At 29.2% G+C, this 12723-nt stretch overlaps 1 protein-coding gene across 1 annotated transcript in view; it reads right to left on the minus strand.

Moving 5' to 3' along the window:
• The window catches only part of LOC135959721 (uncharacterized), a 40167-nt gene extending 35521 nt beyond the window's left edge, over positions 1 to 4646 (minus strand). The window contains exon 1 of the mRNA XM_065510749.1: positions 4640 to 4646. The gene's annotated coding sequence lies outside the window, so the exon portion shown is untranslated. The remainder of the gene's footprint in view (positions 1 to 4639) is intronic.
• Between the last annotated feature and the right edge of the window lie 8077 nt (positions 4647 to 12723).

Here is a 12723-nt window from a genome sequence, read left to right on the forward strand (position 1 = left end):
GGTGTCAACTAGTTACATAACTAGCTACTAGTTATTTTAACACGTGCCTGTACTAATCAGGGGGTTAATTGACCCTTTTGTTTTACAATGAGTCTGGTTGATAGCTGGTCCAAAGTAGTCAACGTCTGTCAAACTGGTTACTTGATCAGCTACATAACTAGTTATTTTAACATATATGAGTGCTAATTGAGCTTAAATTGTCAGTTAAAAACACATCTCATGAACAGTCCAAACAAACCTTCATCCGACAACTCTCTAATAGATTGCATCTGGTGGGTGAAATAACTACTTTCTAAAGTACAGTACAAAATAAACCTTTAAAGTGACTACACCATAGTTTACTTAGAGACATTAAAGTGACAATTAATTAACTTCACCCTAGGTTACATGGTATGTCAGAATATTTAAGCAAAAAGAAAATAAACTGTATGAGAATTATATCAACACAATTTGTATAAAACCAGTTTGTACGAATTACTCACAAAAAAGCAGTACAAAGTCACTACACTCTAGATTACTTAGAGATACTAAAGTGACAATTGACTTTATGCTAAGTTATATGGGATGTATAAAGTACCCAATTGACTTATCTCTGCACTACAAAGAGCATAACCAAAAAGTATAAATTGCAGTCAGCCAAGTGATCAGACATTAGGGACAATTATTGTCTATAGGGGATACATTGTCTAATTGCTTAACTGCTGGGATATTATGGATTTTATATGTATATAATATAACATGTGTATTGATGTAGGTGGGAAAACTGAAATGTCCTTTCAACATTTAATTTTGAAATCCGTAATGAAATTCATTTGCTTCAGCGATTAAGACTATGTAGACTTCCAAATGATGTGAATACTTTGAAGTAAAAGTTTTAGAGATAACTTATATAGATGACCAAAAATACAACAATATCATATTAGAAATATCTTGCACGATATATTTGAAGAAACAGTTGAAACATTACCGGAAATGTTTCAACTGTTTCAGAACTACAATGCGTATGAGTAATACACAGAAAAAAGAAATTCTTAATTTGACTGAATATTTTAATAAATATTGGGTGCATGACTTAAAAATGTGGGATTTATAATAGGTGGCGTATTTTTTGAAAGTGATATTTGATTTTAATAACTTATATGTCATTTTGAAGGCAACATATTCATCATTTATTCTCACTTAGTTATTGAACATTATAATGTAAACCATAGAGAAACAACAAGAGCGGAAACTAGAAAAAATCACACATACGAGTGTTGTTTTTGTTTTCACATAGTTTTTTTTTACAAATACATTCTCATCACTTAAGTTTTTGACAATTGAGTTAGGTCTTTGACAGGACAGTTTCCGTTCTATGTATATTTCCTCTATGGTGTAAACAAAACAAAACGTCATATGCGGGAAGTTTTGCTTTATTTCTTTAATTTGAAAAAATGTGCCGTGAAGCACACTGATTGCTCACCGAAGGTTATGGTGAATGTGTTCGATCGGTTTCAACGTACGAGAGATAGTTTGTTCGGTTCAGAAGTCATCCAAAAATGTTTGAAGACCAACAATTGGAGGCATACCTCCATGATGCTTCCAAAATCATTAGGAGCTACTCAAGTAGCAATTTCAAAACGTTTGCGAGCAGCTGAATTCATCCCAAAGCAGGGAAAATGGGTACCATACGAACTGAAGCCGAGAGACCTTGAAATCGCATGTCCGAAATGATGCTTGAACGCTATAAAAGAAAATAATGTTTGCACCGAATCATTACTTTCCATGAAAAGTTATCTCTTACCCGAAGTGTAAGAGATCGTATGTGAAGCCAGGCCAATATCCATGGCGCTAAGGTAATTCTCTGTATTTGATGGGAATAAAAGGGTTCTATCTATTATAAGCTGCTGAAATCTGTCCAGACCAACAAATGCAACCAGTACTGAACACAACTGATTTGTTTGAAGCGAGCATTTGCCGAAAAACGCCCAATATATGCGTCCAGACATAAAATCGTAATATTCCATCATGAGAACACTGGATCACATGTTGCTTTTCCTATTAAAAACTATTTAGAAAGAAGTGGTAGGGATGTTTTGCCTCACCCGGTTTATAGTCTAGACCTAGCTATGTGGGACTAATATTTGTTTCGATCGATGCAGAACGCTCTCTCTTCACTTTGGAATAGAGGATCAGATATTGGCTTGATTCATTTTTGGCCTCAAAAGATGAGTAGTTCATTGGAGTCGGAATCCATATGTTGCCAGAAAGATGGGAAAATGTCATAGGCCCCATTTTTAAGTCATATATTTAATAATATTTTAATTTAAAGTATTTTTGAACTACTTCAAGTGTTTCATTCGTAATAAATTTTCTTAAATTTAAATATGAACGACAAATAAAATAAAAATGCTGAAGGAACCCAGCAAAAACTTGTTAATGACTTGAAATTACTGAATAACGTAATTTTCAATGAATACCGTCAGCATTACTTAGAAGTAGCCGAATAATGACTTAATTTTTCTCTGATATATAACTGCTGATTTAGTAGACATTTGAATGAGGACATTCTGTGTTAACTGATTAAAGCTACGTTTCCGCATACACCGTAATCGGCACCGAAAACGAAATTCCATACATTTGCACCGAAAAAAAGTTCGTTTCAGAAATCGGCAACGAAAATTGGGAACGTAACGGCACCGATCAGTAAGGAAAAACCTGTCATTTGGGGCCGGAACGAAAAGAACTTCAAGTAGCTTGTTTTCGGTGCTGTAAGAACGAAATTATTTTAATTATTTGTATACCCTTCACCTTCGTGAGAAGGGTATATATACATAAGTTTGTAATTTCTACATTTTTCATTTCCGGCCCTATAAAGTATATATATTCTGGATCCTTATAGATAGCGGAGTCGATTAAGCCATGTCCGTCTGTCTGTCTGTTGAAATCAATTTTCTGAAGACCCCAGATATCTTCGGGATCCAAATCTGCAATAATCCTGTCAGACATGCTTTCGAGATTTTGCTATTTAAAATCAGCAAAATCGGTCCACAAATGGCTGAGATATGAGGAAAAAACCAGGACTACCATGATTTTTGAACTATTTTTGACCTACATATATCTGGATTACTAAGTCATTAATAAAGGCAATATGGATATCTAATGATAGATATTTCAAACCCCTTTGCAACGACTTATATAAAACAATAGTAAGTTGGACCTACAATGGGTCAAAATCGGAAAAAATATTTTTTAACCTGATTTTTTTTTTCTCCAAAAAAAAAAATTTTAAAAAACAAAAATTTTTTTTTAAAATTTAAAAAAAAAAAAATTTAAAAATAACAATTCAAAAAAACATTTTTAACAAAAAATTAAAAAAAACAACTTTGGAAAAAAAATTTTGTTTACCTAAAAATAATAGATTTTGTCAAAAATTATTAGGAGGTTGCACAACATATATTCCAGTAACTCAAAAACAGTTTAGCTTATTGAATAAATTAAAAAAACCGAAATTCAAAAATAAAATTAACTTTAAATAAGACTGAAAAGTTTTTTAATCTGTTTATTTTTTCCAAAAAAAAAATAATTTTTAAGCAAAATTTAGACATTTTTGGTTTTTAAAACGGTATAAAAAATCTTTTGCGAATAAAAACAAAAGTTGTGGACAGACTTTAATCATTTAGGGCTTGTTTTGTTTATAACATTGCTTTCTAAGCGCGTGAAAAAAGTTAACCGCGTATCCGCATTTTACAATTTTTTTTTTCGTTTTAAAAAACAAAAATTTCGAAATTTTGCTAAAAAAATATTTTTTTTTGCCCAAAAACATTTATATTTCTAAAACGACTATGCAGATTAAAAAAAAATTCAGTTTCAGAATTTCAATTTTTTTAATCTATTCAATAAACTGAGTTACGCGAATATATGTTGTGCAACCTCCGCCATTTTCAAAATAACGCAATTTCAAAAAAAAACGATTAGCACCACTAGATTCATCGTAGTCGAATTAGTTTAATCCGCCTTACTTATAAGTAGTTTTTGTGATGTCAAATGACTTATTTATAAGCAGTTGTGGTAAGTACTTGACTCCAATGAAAGTAATGTGATACAATAAACAGTTAATGCTATTGTGTAAGTAATAAAGTGACAACTATTAGCATTTAACTCATTATATTTACATAGTTATTTAGCGCCTGAAATATTCCCGCCAATGGCTCTGAAAAAACGTTTTAATAAGTGAAACCCACATCAATTTCTCCATAAATTTTTATTTTAATAAAATTTATATAAACGCAGAAATGTTTAAAAATAAAAACGTGATAACCTAAATAATGTGAGATTTACTTTGGAATAACTTTTCAGCCTATTGCCATAACTAGGAGTATCTGCCAGATGTGACATTTATAAGTATATGCTTAAATTAATGGAAAACACATGCATGTACTATACATACATATACATATGTACATATTTATGTATGTAAATACTTGCATATGTGTTGTATGTATTTTAATAAATACAAACAGCAAAACAAAAAGTTGTAATAAATTTATAGATACATGTATAGATAGATAGATAGATCAAATCATGTGAAGGATTTGTGTACATACATGAATATATATGTATAAGAGTATGATGAGGGTAACAGAAAAAAAGTACTTACATTTTGATTGGATCCATTATTGGTGTTGTTGGTTGTGTAGGTAGTGGTGGTGGTAGTAGTCGTTTCACGACAGCTGGCTGCTGAGGGATGAGGTGAGGTAGGTGGAGATGGTTGTGGAATTGAGGGGCCCGTTCTATTGCGTAGACGGGCTAAAGCACTCCTTAGGCCTTCCGTATTTGTGTTGTCGGGCCCCTTTCCAAACAAAATGCATCCACAAAACACTTTGAATGTTTTGGGTGTAGTTTATAAAATATCCTCTTTTTTGTTAAATTTATTTATTTTTTTTTGGTTTAAACCTTCAATATTAGTTTTTTCGATAATTTTTTTTTTTATTTTCACTTTGTTGTTAGGTGTAAAAAACACTTAAAAGGTAAAATTTGATTATTTAAAAAAGGATTTCATAGGTAAATTGCTTTTAAAATCAACACAATACCGCCTAAATAGAAATCATATACTTTCATCCCATGACAAACAACTTCACTGCACACACTCACTCAGCCAAATTTTAAATCCAGTCTATGCGGCATAAAAAAACCATTAACTTTGATATTCTATCTTAGAAATGTTTTTAGCCTTTTTTTAACACTTCACACTGAGTGTCTGTTTGTTGAGTTTAACCTTTTTTTTTCCTAGCAAAACGCAACATATGGTAAAAATTTTATCGTTCCAAGAGATTAGGAACATTAGATAGATGGCTGGTTAAACACTTTCACATGATAAATAAATAACAAAAAAAAGGCGAAATAAATAACAAAATATTGGAGGGTTTTATTTTATTAACTCTAAATCCAGTTGGTGTTAAATGAAATTTTGTATTGTATAATGATTTTCTTAATAAAATTTATATTGGTGTGGAAAAGTGGTATATTTCAATAAAAAATATAATTAACATACTTGTAGGGGATTTGCTTTTAATTAAATGTTATTAGGAAAACTTTAAATGTAATTATTCGTCTATGTCTGTGGTAACTTTTGATGTTGAATGAATAATAAATAAATGTGCATGTTTGCGTGTGTATGATTTTATTATAATAATTACGTTATAGTTAAAAAAGTTCATTAATTTCATATAGCAACACCACTTAATTAAATTATTTTTCAATTTGTTTGAACATTAAGAATATTATTTAACACACTGAACCTTAGTATAGAACTATGTAGTAAATATGATTCAAGTTGGAAATTTAATTTAGCTGCAAAAAACTTAAAATTGTATCACATTTATACAATGTTAACGGAACGCTCATGAGGTCAAAGGTTGAATTTTAAGACGGACATAATTTGATAGATTTTCCCAGAAATAACATAGTAATGATATTTCACTGAATACTACATGCCGTCTGCATTACTTAGAAGCTTGTTTGGTATTGATAATGGAAATTATCGGTCCATGATTTCACCTAGCCCCCATACAAATGTCCCCCTAGAATACTGTTTGAGCAGCCATAAATATGTTGATTGTGCGACAATCGTGATCAAATGTTTCCCAAATTAATTCTAAGTACATACTTTGAAATTGTACTGTAACGTATGGTGAAATTTGGGCAAAATTTGACCCTAGTCCCCATACAAGGTAACCCTCAGAAAATGAATTGAATATTCATAATTGTCTTATAATAATTAATATCGTGATGTAATTGGACATGAACCTAAATCTTTCTACCAACTTTGTGAGAATTGATTGGTAGGGTCAATATAACCCATATATCAGAAAAACGGACTAAGCTTATTTGCATACTATACAAAGGATATAATCTTATATATAAATAGGCCACACTTTTTTTGCGGGTACATTTTTAAGTATGTTATTGTCCACCAATATTGATGAAAGGTTTGAAAGATATGCACAATATAAAAACTGTTTAAAAATTCGTTCTATAAAAGTGGTAAAAAGCGTTTTAAAAGTGGTCAAATTTCGGGCACCGGACGATCCTAGTATATATAATTGCGCCAAACTTGTATTAACAACAAGGCCGCGACTTTTTTAATTTCCGGCTCTTAACTGAAAGAGCAAAACTGCTCCTGTCAATATGTATCTGTCAATTGACTCCTGTAAAAATTTGAACAAACTGCGTCATATAGTTTGTGTTAGACAGTCTTTGATAGCAGACTACCTCGTGACTTCAGGAGAAATTGGAAAAAGTGAATTTCGTCTGCTCATTATTTTTATTTAAAGGCTAACCTTGATAAATACTATGTGATCTCTGCACCATCAATTTCAATGGTAAAAAAGTGGTTTACTGAATTTTGTTGTGGCCGTACAAGCACGGAAGATGTCGAACGCTCTGGTCGTTCTACACCCGAAACAATTGAAACAAGTAAAAGAGCCATATTCGGCTGTGCCGAATCTTATATACCCTTTACCGAATTATACTTTAAAATACAATTTTTTTATATTTTTAAGTAAACAAAACTAATTTTTGTTTTCAAAAATTTAAAAAAAAAAATTTCCAATTTTTTTTTATTTTAAAATTAGTTTTTTTTTTAATTTATCAGTGAAAAAAAATTATGACAAAAACATTTTTTTGCTACAAAAAAAAATTCGGTTTCAAAAATATTTTTCCCGATTTTGACCAATTGTAGGTCCAACTTATATACATATAGCCTTATATATACATCGTTGGAATGGACTTTGAAATATCTATCATTAGATATTAATATATTGTCTATATTAATGACTTACTCCCATTAACTCGAAGTCTGATTGTGCGTATGAAAACTGTCAGTATAACTATTAGTTAACACATAACCAGACTTCGTGTTACTAGGGTTTAGTAATCCAGACATAGATAAAAAATAGATCAAAAATCTAGGTTGTCTCGGTAAATAGCAATCGAGCCGAGAAAATTCCCGATATATTGATGTATCAATCATATTTTTAAGTTATTTGGGGGCTACGGAAAGTCGATTTCAACATATAGACGGACAGACGGACACTATATATAATGAAAAATGTCGAAATTACAAAAGGAATGACAAACTTATATATACCCCAGCCACTCGTGGTGAAAGGTATACAAATCTAGATATGTGTTGGCCGATCGGAGATTGAAAATGCGAGATATTGTGCAAGCTATAGGCGTTTCACATGGCTAGTGGTTTTAAATTTTGAATATTTTAGGTGAAAAAATTTTTTGAATAATAAAAATTTGGTGAAAAAAAATTTAAAAAAAAATGTGTGGTGAAAAATGTGGGTGAAAAAATAAAAAACAAATTGTTGAATAATAAAAATTTGGTGAACAAATATTGTTAAAAAAATTATGGTAAAAAATTTGAAAAAAAATGTGTGTGAAAAAATCGATGTGTGATTGTGATTTTAAAAAGCAATATAAGTTGGACTATACGGGATATATTGATGCATGTAGGTTATTTGGTGGCTTTGGAAAGTTGATTTCAACTTACAGACGACTCCGTTATCTATAACGATCCAGAATATCCATAACGTGATCACGAATAAAAACTGTAGAAATTACAAACGGAATGCCAAACTTATATACACCCTTATCTTACTCATGGTAAATAAACTACAAAACTGCAACCGAACACAAATTTTAAGAAAATTTCTCATTATAATTCGGAAATAAAAGTGTGATGTATCAGTAAAACGTGTTGACTATGGTTACGATTATGTTAAATAGTAGTACTAAATAAATTTGCTTCTAAGTTAGAATTTTAGGAAAAAACAATGTGGTTTTTAAATTTGTATGAGTATGAGTAATTTTAATTAGTAAAAATTAATAGTAAGCATACGTTTATGTTATTAAAAATAAAGATAACAACAATAAATACAAAATACAACAAGTTTCAATAGCAAAAGCTGATTTAGTAAAATGGTTGTTAGTACACAATTTTTCGGTACAATAAGGCTGTCACCGATTCGTGAGAATGTTTTTTTTTACATTTTTAAAAACATTTCACAAAGGAAACATTAATGTAATTTTAACCTTTTCATTTTTCATAGCATTTTACTTAATTTCTTTTGTTTATTTTCATATTTCTCCTATGAATCAAACAAGTTTTCGTCTACTACAATACATAAATTACAATAAATTAACTACAAACTACAACCTGCCTTGAAAAATTTCTGTTTAAATGGTCTACAATTAATTACAATACCTAATATATTGCAGTTTGTTTATGGGCGATTGAAGGCGAACAGAAAGAAAACCTAGATTTAATATATGCAAAAACTTTTGTTTGTTGCTTGTAATCAAAATCGTTTCAAAAACATAATAAATTTAACACCGAATATACAAATCATGAAACTTGCTACACTTAGACGACTAACTATGTACTTGCATGTGTATGAAATATTCCAAGTAAAACTTAAATAAAAACAACACATGTAGATATACATACATACTTATAAACTTGTATTATGTATTTGCTAATGTATGCATGTTTAAATACTACATACATACTTATATATGTAAATATGTATGTATGTACATATATGTAGTGTGTTTAAGCCAGAACGGAAATGACTGAAGGTGTTATTTTTCATGCTTGTTCCTCTCCTCTCCTCGTCTTGTTTGCTCTTCATCATTTTCCAAATAGTCGTATTTCTTACATTTAGCAACTACAACGACACTGTGCAGTACTCATACTAACATTGTTGTTGTTGCTGCTGCTGCTGCTGTATTCGTACTGACCTAGTTATGTCAATGGAAATTCCAAAACATACAACAATAAACAATAATAATAATAAAAACAACAATAAGAGGCGTATAGAGAATAAGTCGAAAAGAAATTGAAAGAAAAATCACAATTCACTATAAAAATATGAGCGAAAAAAAAAACAAATAAACAACAACAATCAAGGCTTTTCCTTCCACTTACTTAGAAAATGTGTGTGAGTGTGTAGCATTTTCTTTTTTTTTAAATTCTATTCTAAACTTAGATCAGGCCAAAAAAAAAAGAAACAACTACAATAAAACGATTTACTATAACAAATGAATGACTAACAAGCGTAAGTAACGCTTGTTTTTTTTTAGCCGTGTAACATTTTCTAACAGTGAAAAATAAAAATCAATAATGAACTCATAAAAAAAATCAAATAATGTTGTATGTAAACAGGGCTGCCAGCTTTAGCCGATAATAACAGAGCCAAGCGATAAAATAAAAAAAAGAAATAAATAAATATTTGTAGTAGATAAATCTCTACTATGCTGTTGTAATTGTATCTTCTGCCCACCCCCGTAAATACAATTTAAATAATGTTAATTTGGCGTTTTTTGATTTGAAAAAGCATTAAATAAATGCATTTTGTTTTCGATATTTCCAAAGATAGTCCGACTCTTTGACAACAGTACCTAATTCTAAATATGTGTTAGTAACAAAAATCTTAATTTGTTTGATTTTTAATACCAAAAATTTAAACTCTATTCTATAAAATAAATAAAATTAAGTGTCAAAAATTACAAGAATAAAAAATAAGTTTTTTTATGTCAGCATAATTAATTAAAAAGTGTTAAATTATTCAGCCTAACTATAAATGAAATTTTAACCCAGATATGCCGACTGTACTACATGTAGTACATTTAGTTCTTGTTTACAAGATACGTCACGTTTATAACATATAACATTTTTTTGTTCGGTGATCGATTCTACGACATTTTTTAGAAACCGGTTTTCGGTTTCTTCGAAAAATTGTAATTTAATATAAACCGGTTTCGGTTTCGGGTTTTTAATAATAACCGGTTAACCGGTTTTTTGGTAAAGTGTTAAAACGCCTAGAAATAAGAACAAAATAAGATAAAGAATATACATGTATTCCAAATACAAAAAATAAGCCTTTTTAAAACGCTTAAATACTTTTTAATTCTAATTTTGATTACTTCTTTTAACGTTCACAAGGTCAAATTCGAATTTTGATATTAAAATTGATTTTTTTCTAAAAGTGAGTGGTTGATATTTTTGATATTTTATGAATTTTATTTAATTTCAGATATCAACATCTAACACAAATCTGCCAAAAAAAATATCTATAAAATTGTTTGCACTTAAGGTCATTGGGTCAAATTTGACCTGGAGCTAAAATCTTAAATTTTTGTTACGCACAATTAAGTTTAATGTTTTCAGAGCTTTGGTAGCACTACCATATATCCGTCTCTTTTCATCATACTTGCTGAACATTATATTTGTATGAAAACTGGGATTCCCCTTGTAAATACCAAAGCTATTCACCCTTATTCTACTTGTCGTCGTCGACATCGTCGTCAATATTGAGTCAAAAAATGGTATATGTTACGCCGATATCAATAACAATTGGTAACTTTTGACAGCGTTTTGTACTTTAACCCGACTTATAAAAGTATAAAATTCTGTCAGAAGTTATCAATTGTTATCGATTTCGGAGAAACACATACCATTTTTTGACTCAATATTGACGACGATGTCGACGACGCCAAGTAGAATAAGGGTGATTGTTTTCTTACAGAATTAAAATTAAAGTTTTTTCTAAAATGATTGGTTGATATTTTACGACTTTTATTTTATTTTCAAAAGTCAACAACTACGCTAGGTTTGAAAAAATGGAAAAAATATATAGAATATGAAATTTTTTTTTTGTGAAATTTTTCCAAATATATAAAAAGCCTTTATTTTTAAGTTTTTTTGGATTTTGAATATTTTTTAAAGATTATAATACACTAAAACTCATAAAAACACACTTTTAGAAAAAACCGGTTATTTGAGGAGAAAAGCCCGGTTTCTTCGATATTCGAAATGTGAACTTTTCAAAAAAAACCGACTTAACCAAAAAACCGGTTATAACCGGTTATTCGATCACCCTAGTACTCACCAATACCTCATAGGAGATTGAGTGATCGCATTATTTTTTGCTACTATTTTTGAGTTATTGAATTTTTAATTTGTGATATTTTCATAACGCCCACATTCAGTCATTATGGACATATCTCGTTTGTACGGAAAGTAAAATTTTGTACATTTACAAGTGAATAAATACTGTATTTTTTTGGAATTTATATTTATGAAGAGTAGCTTGATTGTTATATGCATGAATGTTTCATTATTTCGTTTTAGTTTTGTTGGTGTGACCCCAATGTCCTATATATAGAACGACTTAAAAAAACACTTTTTTCGAAAAATTTTTAAAATTTTTAAATTTTAAAAATTTTTTATATCTCATGTGCTTCCAAAATAATATAAAAGTAATTTTAAAATGATCAAGCTCAAGCAATCGGCATATCTGGGTTAAAGTTAATTTTTGTTAAAGTCGAATTTATTTTAAAAAATAACTTTTATTTCTTTCGTATCATAAGAAACATTTAAAAAAAGCTTTCAAAACTTTTTCCATGCATTCAAATAAATTAACATATTTTTCAATGAATGTAAATAAAAAAAAGAAATTTAAAAAAAACAAAAAGCTAATTTTATAATAATAAAACAACATTTTAAATTATATTTGAAATTTTTTTTATTATGGACTTAAAAACGACTTTAAGACTTTTGTGGTTAGGGTTAGCCCTTTATCGAAGTTAATTTTAAGAATTTTGATATGTTTAATTCTCACACAAGAGTGTTGAATTCACACGGTACCCGTATATGTGAGAGAGTAATTTAAAAATGCCAGCAACTCATTCCATATAGCCTACTTTCAAAGGCTTCTATTTGAATAGAAGTCATTAATTAATTCTATTATGAATGAATTCACAATAAAATGCATTCAACTTTTAAATGATTGATATTTTCTTAATTCAAATCTAATCCAAATTCAATGAAATTTTTTTTTTGTAATTTTTAATTAAATCATTAATTGAAGAGATTTAAATTTATAAAAAAAAATTAAGCATTCAATAAATTCTATTAAGCTATTTTGTAATTAAAGAAAAATTGATTGATTCAATAAGGATTTAATTCTATACAGAATCAATGCTCAAAGGAATGAATTCTTTCGTGGAGATATAAAATTGAATCTGATTTGATAAAATCCTTTTTTTCTATATGGATGTTAATTAAGCCAAGGTTATTGAATTCTTTATTAAGCAAATGCACTGGGGCGTATGTGAAACAATATTTTTCATGAATTTAAAATTTCATACGTATTATATTTAATGAAGAGA

Source organism: Calliphora vicina, chromosome 5, assembly GCF_958450345.1.
Source record: "Calliphora vicina chromosome 5, idCalVici1.1, whole genome shotgun sequence".
Classification (NCBI taxonomy): domain Eukaryota; kingdom Metazoa; phylum Arthropoda; class Insecta; order Diptera; family Calliphoridae; genus Calliphora; species Calliphora vicina.